This window comes from Manis javanica, chromosome 16, assembly GCF_040802235.1.
Source record: "Manis javanica isolate MJ-LG chromosome 16, MJ_LKY, whole genome shotgun sequence".
NCBI lineage: Eukaryota > Metazoa > Chordata > Mammalia > Pholidota > Manidae > Manis > Manis javanica.
Window position 1 is genome coordinate 10128491 of NC_133171.1, and position 19072 is coordinate 10147562.

Here is a 19072-nt window from a genome sequence, read left to right on the forward strand (position 1 = left end):
GACATGACTGACTCTAAGGTACATTAAGAGGAAGAAGAGAAACAGGAAAAAAACAAGGGAACTTGAAAGTCAAACTAATGGCTTGTGATTTGAAAAGGAAGTAAAAACTGAGCCATCAAGGGTTTACAGAATGACCTGGGGTGTTTGGAGACTGGAGGCAGGCAGAACATTTCAGCGGTCACCGTAATGATCCAAATGTAAGGAAATTCTGAGTTAGTACAGCAGCAGCAGAAAAAGGGATATATTGTAGACATAAAATCCAAAAGACTTGTCAGAATAAATAAAGCTCTGAAACTCTTTGGGCAAGCAAATCAGTGTTTATTTCAATGTTTCAAAATTCCACAGATTCATCCATATGACAAATATGTGTCAGATATGATGGGGCTGAGAATACAGCAGTGAGCATGGCAGGCAGGCTCCCTTATGGGAGGGAGGCAGACCCTAAACAGGTAACACAGTACAGAAATGAAGGAGTAAGTATCAGGGAAATGTGACAGAGTGTCCTGGTGGCAGAACTGGGGGTAGGGGAACTACTCAGGTAGAGTGGTGCCATTTTTGCTCAACTTTAAATGATGAGCATAAGACAGTTTGGAAAAGACAGTGAGAGAGCAGTCCTCTCAACTTTGAATCCAAATAACTTTAGGGCATTACCTTTTGTCATTGAGATATTAAGGTCCCTCAGTGGCCCCTAAACCAGGGACAATCTCTTATTTACTATCCTGGCACGTAGATGACCTCATTTGTCTCTTGGGTGTAGTCAATTTCAACCTCTAATAATGTCTTCTTTCTCCCAAAGTGACTCTGGATCAATTTCCCATCTCTTCTTCCAAATTGGTGACCTTTGGATGTCCAAATGGGTTTTTATTAGATTTCTCTAAAAGACCAGCTTTATAGATAACACTTAGCATCAAGCTGAAGTGTCCCAGAAGCAACTACTTATTAGATAATCAAGACTCGTCCATTGATATATGGTATAACAAATGTCCTTGCTCCATTTAACAGACTACAAGGCAGTTTTCACAAAAAGACAGGTGAATTTTTCAGTCCAAAGGGTGAGTCAACCCATCTGGTATGACAAATGTTGTTTCTGGCTTTATTCCTTGTATGAGACCATTTGCCAAAACCTTTTTTATGATCCAATAGTTAAGATAATCTAAGTTTTTCCCAATAGACTCAACTGTGCATTGGTTCCAGGCATCAGATATCAATTTTGTTTTGTTATAAAATTTAATATTCTATAATTCACAAAGAATCTAATTCATGTACCATCTGCTTTTGGAAAAAAAAGACCTCTGGAAAAATTCAGGGGCTTTCAGGATTAACATTTTTCATTTTCTTCCTAATCTCACTCAAGACATTTCCATTCACACTAAAAGGTAATAATCTGGCATTTTACCCCTTATTTCAAAAATGTTAAATTCATTCCAACTGGTATACTTTGTAAGACGTCCATGAATTATCTCAATCTTTTGCCTTGCCTAATAATCTCAAGTCACGTTAAACATTCCCAGCTCCTTAGTTGAGGGCTGTGAATCTGCCCATCACATCACAACCTGGTTAACCTTCCAAAACTCCCATTTCATACTTTGTAACCTAAAACGTTTACAAAACACCTTCACTTAACGTTACCTTTCTTTGGTTTCATGCTGACCAGAGAACATCCCGATTTTACAGATGAGGCTATTGAACACCAGAAAAGTGATTTGTCTAAGATCGGGATCCCTTGTCTTCAGTGCGCATCCTGCCCAAATATTTAACAATGCCATGCCCACTACAGAATGCCGTTATGGCCCCTAAACCTTGCCATTCGAGCCTCTCTGCCTAGCTTTCCAGCCTCTTTTTCTCCTCCCATCTCGACCAATTGAAGCTAGTGTTTCTGGCATTCTCTGAGCTGTTCATGTTGCAGAGGGCCTTAACTGGCCTCCTGGGGTCCGCCCCTAGGGGCCTGGACCCATCCCTGGGAGCTTTAGCTGGCTTCCTGGGGTCCACCCCTAGGGGCCTGGACCCATCCCTGGGAGCTTTAGCTGGCTTCCTGGGGTCCACCCCTAGGGGCCTGGACCCATCCCGGGGAGCTTTAGCTGGCCTCCTGGGGTCCAACCCTAGGCTTCAGGGAGACTGAGCCCTCTGCAAGGATGCATGTAGAGTTCGTATGCATGTGCTTATATGATTCCGGGGAAGGAATCCAAAGTTTCCATCAGATCCTCAAAGAAGTCAATGTCCTGATATTCAAAAAAAAGGGTTAAAACTAAATTTTGTACACTGATTTCCTTCTCCCAACTGTCCTCTTCACCCCTTTTGACCTATCTTAATGCTGTGTTTCACAATTGCTCTTCAGAGCTTAAAACAAAACTAACTACGGGCTCTGCAGATTTCCCTTTCTAAAACAGTTTAATTGTTCTCTCCTTTCCAAATATTAATTCAAAAAGGGAGAACTCAGAGTATTCCTAGGGTGGCCTTTACATATGCAAATAATATGTGATAACTTATCCCAATTAATAGCACAATTATCTGCAAACCTTAATCATTCTCTTCAGGGTTGATTTAAATCCTTTCATTAGCACAATGCTTCCTAGGAGATAAAGAGCAGAAAGAGTTGTGGGTATATTTAACTACATTGATACAGATATGGTAGCAATTATGTAAAGAAAGCCATACTCTTACTGTAAGGATTGCATAATGACAGTCCTAATGAAAAAAAATCACTAAGAATTCCACCACCTTCCAGATGTCCAAACAGGCCAACCCCTGCTTATGGGGCCCTGAGGGCATACAAAGCTTTGTAAGAACAGATTTGGTTCCTGGATCTCAAGGTAGGGACTCAGGGCAGTGAGGTGAGTGACGGTGGGAGGCGTTCTGGCACAGGAGGGTGGGAGGTGCTCTCTGTTGGTTCACCAGCTTCAGCCCTCGCAACCTTTCTGGCTGGACACACTCTCTGACGTTTTCTCATTCTACCTGCCTGAACATCTGCTCCCCTGCTCCAGTCCACTCTATGAATGTGGCCTACACTGTCCCCCATCAGGGATCTGCTGTATTTTCTGTTGCCTCAGGTCACTCTCCCCCTCCTGCTGACACTGTCAGACTTTCCCTTGAGTACTACCGCCCTAGAAGCCCTCTGCCTAGGGATGGAGACTGTCTATACCCGGTGTAGTTGGGACGTGCAGCCAGCCTCTCCCTCTTCTGGTACTCAGCAATCATGATGAGACCCTCCCTCTTACAGGCCCGTGTCATCTGCCTCTGCCACCCTCTGTCTTTTCTTGCCATCTGGTGCTTCCAGCACATTCATACAAGACTTGGTCTGAATGGTGGCTCCTAAAAGATAAGTCCCCTTCCTAATCCCCAGAACGGGTGAATGTGAATTTATCTGGGGAAAGGTTCTTTGCAGATATAATCAAGTTAAGGGCCTTGAGACAAGGAGATCAGCCTGCATTATCCTGGTGGGCCCTAAATCTAACTATAAGTGTCCTTACAAGAAGCACATGGGGAGACAGAAGAGGAGGGAAGGTGACCACAGAGGGGGAGCTTGGAGTGACGTGGCCACAGCAAAGAAATGCTGACAGCCACCAGCCAGGAACAGGTTCTTCCCTAGAGCACCCAGAGGAAGCACAATCCTTTGACACACTTTGATTTTGGACCTCTAGGCTCCAGCACTGTGAAACAGTAATATTCTGTCTTACGCCACCCAGCTTGTGGTAATCTGTTGCAACAGCCACAGGAAACCTCTACAGGTACCTAAGACACCTAACCCCCATCATCTTGCATAATAAATAGCTAATGTTTATGGAGTGCTTACAAAGTGCTGAGTATTGTGTTAAGTCCTTTCTATGCTTCCACATCTCAGCCCTCTGTCCTCTCGCACAGCCATCCCAGGCTTGCTCTACCATGTTCATCACCAGCTGCAGGACCCACTTGCTGACCACAGCCCTCTCCCCTTTAGCTGTCTCACATGCTCCCTCCCACCCCAAATGACCTTTGATCTCTAGGCCAGCAGACCTCACACTGGGCTACATGGATCCTTGGGAGTGTGCAGGGACTTTCCGAGGGGTAAATGGGCATGGTGGTTTCAGGGAAACTGTATTTTAGATCCTGAGCTTCCATGAAAACATAGCTTGTGTCATTCAACTGTGGCCACAATAATGCTGCAGGACAAACCACCCCAAACATAGTGACTTAAACCGACTGTTTGTTATCATGGCAACTGTGGGTCGGGTGTTCCTGTTGAGGCTGCAGGTCTGCAGTTTGCTGAGCCAGTGCTGGTTCCATGCTGTGTGATCAGTGCTGTCACACAGCACTCTGCGCTCAGAAGCACCCTGCACTTGGGCTTTAATGCTCTGAGATGGTCCTGGTGTTTGGGAATGAGGTCTGATGGTACCATGGCACATGCACCAGGGCCTTTAAGCCTCAGTTCACAACTCCCTGCCCTCCAGCATAGTCACTTAGCCTTCAGCTCCCCATCCCTGTCCCGCAACTGCTGCTGACCTCTGCCCCCACTCTGGGGGCCTGGACAGGGTCCAGAATGGAGGTTGCTACCCTTTGGAGTTTGCCTCCCCCCCATGGGTTGAGGTGGTGAGTCATAGGAAAGATAAAATCAGTCCTAATGCCCCACATTTTCACTTTTCAATGAGCCTTGCAATTATGTAGCAGGCCCTGGCTGGACCAGCTTAATTCTCTGTCTTATTTGGAGCCCCGTTGGAGGGCAGCAGCCACCTGGTGCATAGTTTTCTCATGCAATGTAGTTTTCTCATGCAAACCAAACTGCACAAGTACTTTTCAGATCTCTGCTCATGTATGTCCCCTGCAGGCAGTAAGCCAAGCCCAAGGCCATGAGTGGAAAAGCACACTCCACCCCCCTCAGGGCCCTGGTGAGGACAGGGATGCATGCCTGTATCATGGGGCGAGAGAATTAGCACTTGCTTCTAAAATGAAGGCATTCAGAATGGTGCCCCTGCATCACACTGCTCTTCTTTCCACCCCCCTTTCACAAGCATCCTTCCACCACTTTACCAAAGAAGGGCATGGGGTAGGTGGTGTTCATCAGTGGCGCTTCAGTGTAATGATCACGCAGTCCAGGTGAGCTTTCCCAGCTTACTGTTCAGAGGAAATATTTTAAAATTAAAATAAGACTTATGAAAATATTTCAATTTATGTAAATATTTTTGTTGTGAGGAAATATAGGATCAATAGTCTTCCTAGCACAAGAATCTAAAATGGGAAAAAATTCTTTGGGGAGAATGAAATGAATATACAAAAAGGGGTAAAAGAAAAGTTGAAAAAAGTCCCTTTGTTAAAGAGCACCTATGCTGGCAGCTATCAAGGCAGTGTGGCATTTAAATTGGATGCATTTATATCAGAAATGTAACTACTTTATTTTAAGCTATAAATATTTACAATATACTCGAAATCACATTCTTTGCCACTATTTAAATTTAAGGTGACAAATTTTGGTTGTTAACTTAAAACTGTTAGAGCAGGTACCTGGTTTCTCAAAAACCCCACTAGAAGGTAAACATTCAAAACATTGTGAAAGTCCACTCTTCTAGGGCAGGGGAGCCTTACACCCACACTCAGCCTACCCCTCCCTGGGACTTAACTTTCATCCCCACTCTTTGAGCCCCATAGAGAATCACTTAAACTACTCACATGATCTCCCCTGATTCGTTTGTATCCCTATCTCTCCAACCTACTTTGCTGGTGGAAAGTTAACTTGGATTGATTCCACAGTTCAGTTTGTTTGTTCCTAATCCTAGGCAGCTGAGCCCTGTGATAGAAAAGCTCCATAGCCGTGGCATCTGTATTCATCAGGGTTCTGCAGAGAAACAGAACCAACAGGAGACATGTATTTATATATGAAGAGACTTCTTACAAGGCAGAGACTCATATTATTATGGAGGCTAAATCCCTACTATCTACTGTCTGCAAGCTTCAGACCCAGGAAAGCTGGCTGTGTAGTCTGAAGACCTGAGAACTGGAGAGCCAATGATGTAGACGCCAGTCCAGGTCTGAAGGCCCAGGACCAGGAGCTCTGAGGGCCAGAAATGACGGATGTCCCAGCTCGTGCAATCAGACAGCTAATTCTACCTCCCTCCACCTTGTTCTTGCTTTTTCGTTTTATTCAGGCCCTCAGGGGATTGGATGAGGGCAATCTACTGAGTCCACCACTAATCTCTCCTGGAAACAGCCTTACAGACACATCCAGAAATTCTGTCTAACTAACCACCTATCTGAGCATCCCATAGCACCATCAAGTTGACACATAAAATTAACCATCACGGTTTCTATCTGGTGTCACTGCAAATGATTCACTGTCTACCTCCAAAGGATTGGACAACCTCCTACTTGTCAGAATGTTTCCTCATTCTCATTAACGTTAATTCCACACCTTAAGTTCTCACCCACCAACTATCCCACCTTCCACATTCTCAGGAGATAGACTTGCCTCCCACTTGAGTAGACTGAGGCCACAGAGCCTAAACACTGATTTTCTGCCCCTCTCCATACTCGGGAGGATTGGGGTGCTGCTCCCCCTGGTCTGAACCGATCCCTCCATCCTTGAACTCATCCACCCCCATTGTAGAGCTTTGCTGTACAACGTTGCATAGACGGCACCCTACCTTCAAACTCACGGCTCGGTGACACCGCTTTCTTCTGATGCTCACGCCCTTGTGACACACCACCAGGCACTCCTCCTTCCCTCCCAGCCATCACCTGAAAACCCCCGCACCATTCCTGCTGCCATTCCTTTAAGGCATCAATTCCTGGCTCACTGGTATCCTTTCCACTCTGTCCTGTCCCATTTTGACAAGTTCACCATCTTTATGAGTGTCTCAGCCTGTACCTATCCATCAGATGCTTGATCTTCTCTATGAAGCAATCTTTTCCTCCTTGCACGCCGGCCACCTACTCCCAAGATCACATCCTAGACCTTGTTTTCACCAGTAGTTGCTACAAAAATATCTAATTTTTTTCTGTGACTTCTCCCCTAATGCATTTGGAAACTGACATTTGGGCTTCTTGTATATTTATTTATGTGGGTTTTTTTCCATAGAAACCCCTCCATGTCCACACAGATTAGAGCTTTCCTAAGCCCAGTTAATTTTTTTTTTGCCCAGTTAAATTTTTAAATGAATGCTTATGCAGTGCTTACTATATGCCAAACACTCTCTGAAGTGTTTTAAAAGTAAGACTCACTTAATTTTCATAACAACCCTTTGGGGGTAGGTGTAAGTTTTATCCCCATTTTCCAGATAAAAAAGTAACACAGAGAGAGGTTAAATAACTTGTTTGAAGTCACACAGCTAGCAAATGGCAGAGCTCTTTGTTCAAACTCAGGCGGTTTGGCCTCTGAAGCTGTGTGCCAGGCTAAGCTCACATGAAAGGGGGATATTAAATCAACCAAACAAAAAACAGAAACAACAAATAGTCTTGAAGATTCGAGCATATACTAAGTTTAAAGCACTATCTAAACCTTTAAGAAATGCAGGAACTCAATAATGCCTATTCTCTGTTCTCAAAGAGCTCACAATAGAGAAGAGAGGACAGACATATCCAATAGCTTATTGACTACAAGGCAGAGTGACTTTAGGTACAACACAGTACAGGTAACATGCTTGGACCACATAGGGAACATGGGGTAGAATTATGATAAAAATTTCCAAGAAGCATCTAGTTGTCTCTATCCAAGGTGTGATGAAGGCCAAAAGGAACACTTTGTTCACAGCCGGCTCAGACTCTGAACCTGGCCTAACTGTCTTGTGATCTTGGTCAGGCCCCTTCCTGTCTAGGGCCTGGAATTCAGCGTTTGCCGTGAGGGTCTGGACTAGGAGAGTCTACAAGACTCCCTCCAGTTCTGACGGTCAGCAGGTCCACGGTATGCTGTTTTCATTTCTGAGCCTCACTTGCTCATCTCGTGAGCCTAAAGATTGAGTTTCTGCCCTTCTGGCTGTATTTTTTTTTCAGTTGAGAACCCCTTCCATGTTGATATACATAACAGTAATTCATGATTGTTAATGCCTGCATAGTAATATATTGTATGTACCCTAGTTTATTGACACAATCCTATTTTATTCACAGTTAGATTGCTTCTGAATTTGCTGCCATGCCTCCATATCATTATGCTTTATTCAATTATTTCCTAAGAAAAAAATTCCCAGAAGTTACTTTTCTAGGTCAAAGGGAAAGCATAGTTTTAACGATTCTGGTACATATTGTCAAATTTCTTCTGGAGAGGTTACCCCAATTTAAATTTTCACTAGGAACATATGAGAATCCCTTTTCCCCATAACTTCATCAACTTCATTATCTTAAAAATAATGAAAAAATTTTGCATTTTACTAACAAAATAGTTTTATCATTTTAATTTGTATTTCCTTAGTTATTAATTTTTCAAATCATACTTCTTCATTAGTGAATTGGCTATTGTCACCATTGCCCATTTTTCTGTTGGTCCCATTCCTGTTTTCCTTACTAGTTTAGATATCAATATATTCTTGTGTTTTACATTTTATAGCTGCTATATTTTATAGCTATTTTAAGCTACAACCCATTATTTATTACATATGTTGCAAATATTTTCTCTCTTTACCGTTTGCTTTTTACCATTACTATGGTTCTTTAGTTGAACAGAATTGGTTCATTTTTATCTAGCCCAGGAGTAGGCAAAGTTTTTCTGTAAAGGACCAGATAGTAAATCCTTTCAGCTTTGCAGGCCATACAGTCTCTGTCACAAGTAGTCAGCCCTACTGCTGTAGCATGCAAGCAGCCATGGCAATACATAAACAAATGGATGAGGCTGAGTTCCAATCAACTTTCTTTACGAAAAAGATAGTGGGCCAGGTTGGCCTCGGGATGTGGTTTGCCAATCCCTAACCTTAAATAACCTATTCATCTGTCTCCTTATTTTTCCAACTAAGGTTCTGGCGTTTAGCCCTTATAACTTAAGCCATATCTTATCCTAATTAAGACCCATTCCCTGAGGGAGCCCTTGAAGAGTGGGAGGCACAAGCCTGTAACCCTAGACTTGTCCTTTTTTCCAAGGACTGTCCCCTATCTCTGTCATTTGATAAGTGCTGCTTTAGAAAATAAAATACTGCCACGGTTCTAGGCATTTATCACTCTATGAAATAAAAATGTAAGAGCATCTCTGGGTTTGTATTTCTTTTGAGTCTTTCTAAAACCTATTTTAGAAAAGAGTATTTCCCATAGTTCCAAAGAAAAATGATGGCTCTGTCTAAAATATCTGAGTTTCCATAAGTCCATTTTTTCACTTAATCATAGGAAGCATTTGCCATCATTTGATAGGTTAGGTTTGTGAGGTTGGCTTTTTAGAGTTGTATATTTTCTCTTTGCTTCTTAGGAAGTTTGCCAACAGGTAAGATATGGAGACTTGGTAATGGCCTATGATCTGAATCATTTGATTTCCTCTAAATAAATTTTAATGAGGGAAAAAGAGAGCATCATAGTTTCCCTCTTAATTATACTATTCATTTTATGTTACAATAATAATTTACTAAAACAGACAAGCATAAGTATACAAAAGAATGAAAATTACTATATTTAAATTGATGACACACCACTGAAAGTATTCTTTAAAGAAGGCAAAACACTAGTAATGATACAAGAATTATAGAGAGGAAAAGATGGCGGCATGAGTAGGGTGGCAGAAAGCTCCTCCCAAAACCATATATATTTTGAAAATACACCAAATACAATTATTCCTAAAAGAGTGATGAGAAGACACAGTACACTAGTCAGGCTACATTTGTGAGAACCCAACTTCTCATGGAAAAGGGTAAGATACACAGCCGTGACCCAGCGGGACCCGAGCACTCCCTCCACCCCAGCTCACTGGCAGGGAGGGAGAGGAAGCACAGGACTGCTAAATAACCAGCCCTAGTAATTGGCCCTGGGAGGACAGTCACACATTGCATGGTGTGCTGGATATTAGAGCAGCAGAAAAGGAAAATCTGAGACTAAGACTGCAGACAGGTTCCCACAACCGGCTGCCCTGGGACAAGAAAAGCAGGTGCTTTAAAAGTCTTCAAGGCACAAGGGTTTAACAGGTGGACAAAATTGTCCTGGCACACTCAGCCCATGCGGCTGGGAACTTTAAGGAACTCCAGGCGTCCTAACCCCCTGATTGGCAATGCCGCTCCAACACCCCTCATGGCAATAAGCAGCCTGCCATTCCTTCCTCCCATCAGCACCTGCAAGCAAACCAGCTGTCCCCACCCTTGCTGAAGACCAGCCGGAGAGCAGCACCACTTACAGCAACCACACAGCTTAACACAGAGGCTTCTGCCTGCAGCATCTAACCGGCCCAGACCCAGAGGCTGCTCCCTGAGCACGGTTGACCAGCACAGACAGTCGACACAGGCGCAGAGACCAGGAGGCATGAAGAGGCTTGGTTCTTGCAGCAGAACACACGCAGCTCACCAGCGACCCCCGCCAGCTTCCTAGGCCATCCCAAGGGCCTCCTCACCCATGGCAGCTTAGGGTATTAACCCAGAGTCTGCTCCCCGTGTGCCGTTGACCAGCATCGACAGCATAGAAGGGTGTGGAGACTGGGAAGCACGAAGGGGCTTTGTTCTTGCAGCACAACATGCGCCACTTCCTTGCATCCCATGTCGGTGCCCTAGGCCATCCCGAAGGCTGGCCTGCCCATGGCAGCCTAGGTATTTAACCCAGAGGCTGCTACCTGCACATGGTAGACCAGCACAGACAGAGGAGATGGGTGCGAAGATCTGGAGGCACGAAGGGGCTTTGTCTTGCAGCAGAACACAAGCCACCCAACTGCGACCTCTGCCAATGCCCGAGGCCATCCAAAGGGATGCCCTACCCACAACAACTCAGGGGATTAACCCAGAGGCTGCTCCCTGTGCACAGTTGACTGGCACAAACAGTGGAGATGGGCATGGAGACCGGGTGGCACAAAGGGGCTTTGCTTTTGTGGCAGAAAATGTGCTGCTGTGCTGTGACACACACCAGTGCCCTAGGCCATTCTGAGGGCCATCCTGCCCACAGCAGCCTAGCAGATTAACTCAGAGGCTGCTGCCTGTGTGTGGTTAACTGGCACAGACAGCAGAGACAGGCAAGGTGACCGGCAAGCAGGAAGAGACTTTGTTCTCCCAGCTGACACATGTGCTACTTGCTGGCAACCACTCTCATCACCATGAAAAGGCAAAAGAACCTTGTTCAATCCAAAATCCCTCAAACACCAGAGAGAGGGCTTGGTGAGATTGAAATCACCAATTTTTCTGAAAAAGAATACAAAATAAAAGTCATAAGCATGCTGATGGAGCTACAGAGAAATATTCGAGAGCAAAGGGATAAATTCAGGAGGGGGATAACAGAAATGAAACAAACAATGGAAGGATTTAAGAGCAGACTGGATGAGGTGGAAGGGACTGTTAATGGAATAGAAATCAGAGAACAGGAATACAGAGAAGCTGAGGCAGAGAGAGATAAAAGGATCTCTAGGAATGAAAGAATACTAATAGAATTGGGTGACAAATCCAAACAGAACAAAATTCAAATTATAGGGGTAATAGACAGTAGAAGACAGAGAAAAAGGGATAGAAAGTATCTTTGAAGAAATAATTGCTGAAAACTTCCCCAATCTGGGGAAGGAAATAGTCTCTCAGGCCATGGAAGCCCACAGATCTCCCAACACAAGGGACCCAAGGAGGACAACACGAAAATATATAATAATTAAAATAGCAAAGATCAAAGACAAGGACAGAGTATTAAAAGCAGCCAGAGAGAGAGAGAAAGATCACCTACAAAGGAAAACCCCTCAGGCTATCACCAGACTTCTCAGCACAAACCTTAAAGGATAGAAGGGAATGGCATGGTATATTCAATGCAATGAAACAGAAGGTCCTCGAACCAAGAATACTGTATCCATCAAGATTATCATTTAAATTTGAAGGAGGTATTAAACAATTCCCAGATAAGCAAAAGTTGAGGGAATTTACCTCTCACAAACCATTTCTACAGTGTATTTTAAAGGGACTGCTCTAGATGGAAGTGCTTGTAAGGCTAAATAGCTGTCACCAGAGAAAATAAAACCACAGCAAAGGAAGTAGACCAACTAAATGCTAATTAAATGCAAAATAAAATCAGCTATCCACAAAATCAGTCAAGGGAAACACAAGGAGTACAGCATAAAATACCTAACATATAAAGAGTGGAGGAGGAAGAAAAAGAAGGGAGATAAATGAAGAATCATCGCGTTGTGTTTATAATAGTGTAATAAGTAAGTTAAGGTAGACAGTTAAATAGTAAAGTAGGTGCCCTTGAACCTTTGGTAACCATGAATCCACCTGCAATGGCAACAAGTACATATCTATCGACAATCACCATTAAATGTAAATGGGCTGAATGCACCAATCAAAAGACACAGAGTAATAGAATGGATAAAAAAGTATGATCCATGTATATGTGGCCTACAAGAGACTCCTTTCAAACCCAAAGACACACACAGACTGAAAGTAAAGGGATGGAAATGGATATTTCATGCAACTAATAGGGAGAAAAAAGCAGGAGTTGCAGTACCTGTATAAGACAAAATAGACTTTAAAACAAAGAAAGTCAGAGGAGACAAAGAAGAACATTACATAATGAAATGAAAAAGGGGTCAATCCAACAAGAGGATATAACTATTATAAATATCTATGCACCCAACACAGGAGCACTTACACATGTGAAACAAATACTAACAGAATTAAAGGAGGAAATAGAATGCAATGCATTCATTTTAGGAGACTTCAACACACCACTCACTCCAAAGGACAGATCAACCAGACAGAAAATAAGGAAGGACACAGAGGCACTGAACAACACATTAGAACAGATAGACCTAGAGATATCTACAGAACATTCTACCCAAAAGCAGCAGGATACACATTCTTCTCAAGTGCACATGGAACATTTTCCAGAATAAACCACATACTAGGCCACAAAAAGAGCCTCAGGAAATTGGAAAAGATTGAAATTCTATGAACCAACTTCTCAGATCACAAAGGTATAAAACTAGAAATAAATTGTAAAAAGAAAACAAAAAGCCTCACAAACATATGGAGGCTTAACAACATGCTCCTAAATAATCAATGGATCAATGACCAAATTAAAACAGAGATCAAGCAATACATGGAGACAAATGAAAACAACAGCACAAAACCCCAACTTCTGTGGGATGCACCTAAGGCAGTTCTAAGAGGAAAGTATATAGCAATCCAGGCCTATTTAAAGAAGGAAGAATAATCCCAAATAGATAGTCTATATTCACAATTATTGAAACTGGGAAAAGAAGAACAAATGAAGCCCAAAGTCAGCAGAAGGAGGGACACCACAAAGATCAGAGAAAAAAATAAATAAAATTGAGAAAAATAAAACAATAGAAAAAAATCAGTGAAACCAAGAGTTTTTTCTTTGAGAAAATAAACAAAATAGGTGAAGCTTTAGCCAGACTTATTAAGAACAAAAGAGAAACTACCCAAACAGAATCAGAAATGAGAAAGGAAAAATCACTATGGACACCATCAGAAATACAAAGAAAATCTAAATGCTAGCAAACTGGTAACTGTTTTGCCAATGGGTTTCAGCCCCAGGCAAGTTTGCTATGGATTCAATGTGACCAAAGAAATTGACAGCAAAATGTTCTTGGGGTGAAAGGGTTATACCCAACTTTATTTCCAGGTGGCAGGTCAGTCATTAGAATCCCATTCACTCAGAGTGAATCTGCATGCCACAAACCAGTCTCTGCCTCTGGGCCCCTCTGTCTGCACAGCTGTCCTCTGGGTCTCTCTGCATAGTCATCCCACACAGCCATCCTCTGGGCCTCTGTCCTTGGCACTGCCATCACTCAAGCCTCCTCTCTGCTCTCCTGCAGCCTTGCAGCCTTGTCTCCATGTCGTGCCCAGAGCACTGGGTGGAGCTCTTTATATAGAGTCAACAGCCATGTATTGCCCACAGGTGTGCAGTGAGCTAGTCAAACAGGGCCAGGTGAGAATCCTGGCCACAAGAACTCTCATTTTATCCACAATAACCTAGAAGAAATGGATGACTTTCTAGAAAAATGCAACCTTCCAAGACTGACCCCAGAAGAAACAAAAAATCTGATCAGACCAATTACCAGCAATGAAATTGAATCAGTAATCAAAAAAACTACACAAGAACAAAATTCCTGTACCAGATGTATTCACTGCTAAATTTTATCAGACGTTTAGAGAAGACATAATACCCATTCTCCTTAAAGTTTTCCAAAAAATAGAAGAGAAGGGAACACTTCCAAACTCATTCTATGAAGCCAGCATCACTCTAATACCAAAACCAGGCAAAGACACCAAAAAAAAGGGAGAAAACTACAGAGCAATATCCCTGATGAATATAGATACAAAGATACTCAACAAAATATTAGCAAACTGAGTTTAAAAATGTACCAAAATGATCACCCACCATGACCAAGTAGGATTTATTCCAGGGGTGCAAGGATAGTACAATATTAGAAAATCCATTAACATCATCCACCATATCAACAAAAAGGACAGAAACCACATGATCATCTTCATAGATGCTGAAAAAGCATTCAACAGAATTCAACATCCATTCATGATAAAAACTGTCAAGAAAATGGGTATAGTGGGCAAGTACCTCAACATAATAAAGTCTATATGTGACAAACCCACAGCCAATATCATACTTATTACCGAGAAGCTGAAAGCTTTTCCTCTAAGATCAGGAACAGGACAAGGATGCCCACTCTCCTTGCTTTTATTCAACATAGGACTGGAGGTCTTAGCCACAGCAATCAGACAACACAAAGGAATAAATGGCATTCAGATTGGACAAACTATCACTGTTTGCAGATGACATGATATTGTATATAACAAAACCTAAAGAATCCACTCCAAAACTACCAGATCTAATATCTGAATTCAGCAAAGGTGAGGGATACAAAATTAATACACAGAAATCTGTTGCATTCCTATAAATTAGTGATGAACTAACAGAGAGAGAAATCAGGAAAACAACTCCATTCACAATTGCATCAAAAAGAATAAAATACCTAGGAATAAACCTAACCAAGGAAGTGAAAGACCTATATACCCTGAACTACAAGACACTCAAGAGAAATTAAAGAAGACACTAACAAATGAAAATTCATCCCATGCTCTTGAGTAGGAAAAATTAATATTGTCAAAACTGCCTAAAGCAATCTACAGATTCAATTCAATCCCTATCAAAATACCGACAGCATTATTCAATGAACTGGAACAAATAGTTCTAAAATTCATTTGGAACCTCAAAAGACCCCAAATAGCCAAAGCAATCCTGAGAAGGAAGAATAAAGCAGGGGGGATCTTGCTTCCCAACTTCAAGCTTTACTACAAAGCCACAGTAATCAAGACAATTTGGTACTGGCACAAGAACAGACCCATAGATCAGAGGAACAGAATAGAGAGTCCATATATTAACCCAAGCATATATGGTCAATTAATATACAATAAAGGAGCCATGGATACACAATGGGGAAACGAGAGCCTTTTCAACAGCTACTGTTGGCAAAACTGGACAGCTACATGTAAGAGAACAAAACTCAATTACTGTCTAACTCCATACACAAAAGTAAACTCAAAATGGATCAAAGAACTGAATGTAAGTCACGAAACCACAAAACTCTTAGAAGAAATTACAGGCCAGGCAAAACTCTCCTGAATATAAACATGAGCAACTTCTTCATGAACATATCTCCCCAGGCAAGGGAAACAAAAGAAAAAATGAACAAGTGGGACTATGTCATGTTAAAAAGCTTCTGTACAGCAAAGGAGACCATCAGTAGAACAAAAAGGCATCCTACAGTGTGGGAGAATATATTCATAAATGACATATCTGATAAGGGGTTGACATCTAAAATATATAAAGAGCTCACATGCCTCAACAAACAAAAAGCAAATAATCCTATTAAAAAATGGGCAGAGGATCTGAACAGACACTTCTCCAAAGAAGAAATTCAGATGACCAACAAGCACATGAAAAGATGCTTCACATCACTAATCATCAGAGAAATGCAAATTAAAACCACAATGAGATATCACGTCACACCAATTAGGATGGCCACCATCCAAAAGACAAACAACAAGTGTTGGAGAGGATGTGGAGAAAGGGGAACCCTCCTACACTGCTGGTGAGATTGTAAATTAGTTCAACCATTGCGGAAAGCAGTATGGAGGTTCCTCAAAAAACTAAAAATAGAAATGCCATTTGACCTGGGAATTCCACTCTTAGGAATTTACCCAAAGAAAACAAGATCTCAGATTCAAAAAGACATATGCACCCCTATGTATATCACAGCACTATTTACAATAGCCAAGAAATGGAAGCAACCTAAGTGTCCATCAGTAGATGAATGGATAAAGAAGATGTGATACATATACACAATGGAATATTATTCAGCCATAAGAAGAAAACAAATGATAGCATTTGCAACAACATGGATGGAGCTAGAGGGTATTATGCTCAGTGAAATAAGCCAGGTGGAGAAAGACAAGTACCAAATAATTTCACTCATCTTTGGAGTATAAGAACAAAGCAAAAGCTGAAGGAACAAAACAGCAGCAGACTCACAGAACCCAAGAATGGACTAACAGTTACCAAAGGGAAAAGGACTGGGGAGGATGGGTGGGCAGGGAGTGATAAAGGGAATAAGAGGCTTTGCAATTAGCACACATAATGTAGCAGAGGGGCGTGGGATTAGCGGTATAGCACAGAGAAGACTCTATAGCACCTTACTATGCTGATGGACAGTGACTGTAATGGGGTATGTGGTGGGGACTTGATAATGGGGGGAGTTTAGTAACCACAATGTTGCTCATGTAATTGTATATTAGTGATACAAAAAAAAAGTTATAGTTAATTTGGGGGACATTCATTATGCATCAGGACGATGTTAAGCATTTTTCAATCACTAATTTATTTAACCCTAATAACTTTACAGTGTGTATACTAATGTTACACACATTTTGTAGACAGAGACTGACACTTAAAGATCAAAAGTTTCTTGCTGAAGTTTACACAGAGTCTGAACTTGAAACCCAGTGTGTCTAAATTCAGGATCCATGCTCTTTAAATTGCTTTTCTCAGTCATTCTGAATAGTAATAGCAGTAATAGCACCAGCAAACATTGATACACTGCTTGGTATGTGCCAGATCTTGTTCTAAGAGTTTTCCATTACTTACTCTATTAATCCTTATACATCCCTTTACTAGGTAGGTGCCAAGACTATCTCCATTTTTCAGGTGAGAAAACTGAGGTATTGAAAAGTTAAATAAATGTCATAGCCAGGATTAAAACTCAGACCATTCAGAAGGCTCCAGAATCCATGCTCTTATTCATATCATTTCAGTTACAGGATATTTGGGAATCAGGAAAACATGAAAGCCATTCACCAATTTGATGCAATCCTTATCAAAATTCCAATGGTATTTTTCATGGAAATAGAAAAAACTATCTTGAAATTTGTATGGAACCATTAAAGACTGCACACATAGCCAAAGTGATCTTCAGACAGAACAACACCAGAGGCACCACACTTCCTGAGTTCAAACTATATTACAAAGCCATAGTAATTAAAATAATGTGGTAGTGCCATTAAAAATAGACACACAGTCTAGTGGAACAAAATAAGGGCCCAGAAATAAGGCTTTCATATAGAGTCAACTAATCCTTGACAATGACACCAAAAATAAATAATGAGGCAAAGATAGTCTCTTCAATAAATGGTCTTGGGAAAACTGGATAGCTACATGCAGAATGAAATAGGACTCTTAGACCATACACAAAGATTAACTCAGAATGGGTTAAAGCCTTAAATGTAACACCTGCAAACACAAAACTCCTAGGAGGAAAGCTGGACATTGGTCTTGGCAATGATTTTTTAGATAACACCAAAAACAAAGCAACAGATGCAAAAATAAAATGGGAGTATATCAAACTAAAATATTTCCACTCAGCAAGGAAACCATCAGCAAAATGAAAAGGCAATCTACGGAATGGGAGAAAATATTGCAAACCATATATCTGACAGGGGGTTAATATAAAAAATATATAAGGAACTCATACAACTCAGTAGCAAAAAAAAAATTACCCAATCAAAAAATGGGCAAAGGAACTGAATGCAAAGAGCCAATGGATACATGAAAAGGCGCTGATTATCAGGGAAATGCAAAGCCAAACCACGATGAGATATCACTTCCCACTTGTTAGAATGGCTGTTCTCAAAAAGATAAGAGATAACAAATGTTGGCAAAGATGTGGAGAAAAGGGAACCCTGGGGTACTGCTGGTGGAAATTTAAATTGGACACCTACTATGGAAGCAGTATAGAGTTTCATAAAAAAAATATTAAAAAGGAGCTACTATATGATCCAGCAATCCCACTTTTAGGTATATACCCAAAGGAAATGAAATCTCTTACTTGAAAAGTATCTGCACCCCTATGTTCATTGCAGCACCATTCACAGTAGCTAAGATGTAGGAACAACATAACTATTCATCAATAGTTGGAAAAGAAGATGTGCTGTGTATCTACACAGTAGAATAATATTCAACCATAAAAAGAAGGAAATCCGGCCCTTTGTGACAACATGGATAAACCTGGAGGACATTTACAAAGTGAAATAAGTGAAGTAAAGTGCTAAATGAAATAAGCTAGACACAGCAAGACAAGTGTATGGTCTCATTTATTTATTTTTTTAAATTTTGTGTTAAGGTATGATTGATATACACTCTTACGAAGGTTTCACATGAAAAAACAATGTGGCTACTACATTTACCCATATTATCAAGTCCCCCACCCATACCCCAATGCAGTCACTGTCCATCAGTGTAGTAAGATGCTACAGTCACTGTTTTCCTTCTCTGTGATACACTGTTTTCTCCGTGACCCCCCACACCATGTGTACTAAACATAATACCCCTTAAACCCCCTCTCCCTCCCTGCCCACCCACCCTCCCACACGCCTCCACTTTATTGACCACTACTCCCTCCTTGGAGTCTGTGAGTCTACTGCTATTTTTT

General features: G+C 41.6%; 1 long non-coding RNA gene across 6 annotated transcripts in view; it reads right to left on the reverse strand.

Moving 5' to 3' along the window:
- Positions 1–305: 305 nt before the first annotated feature.
- The window catches only part of LOC140846922 (uncharacterized), a 135895-nt gene continuing 117128 nt past the window's right edge, over positions 306–19072 (reverse strand). For all 6 annotated transcript variants that reach the window (XR_012126437.1, XR_012126438.1, XR_012126436.1 and 3 more), the window contains 4 exons: positions 5638–5803; positions 5002–5085; positions 2517–2569; positions 306–839 (listed from right to left, as the gene is read on the reverse strand). This is a non-coding gene — a long non-coding RNA (uncharacterized lncRNA). The remainder of the gene's footprint in view (positions 840–2516; positions 2570–5001; positions 5086–5637; positions 5804–19072) is intronic.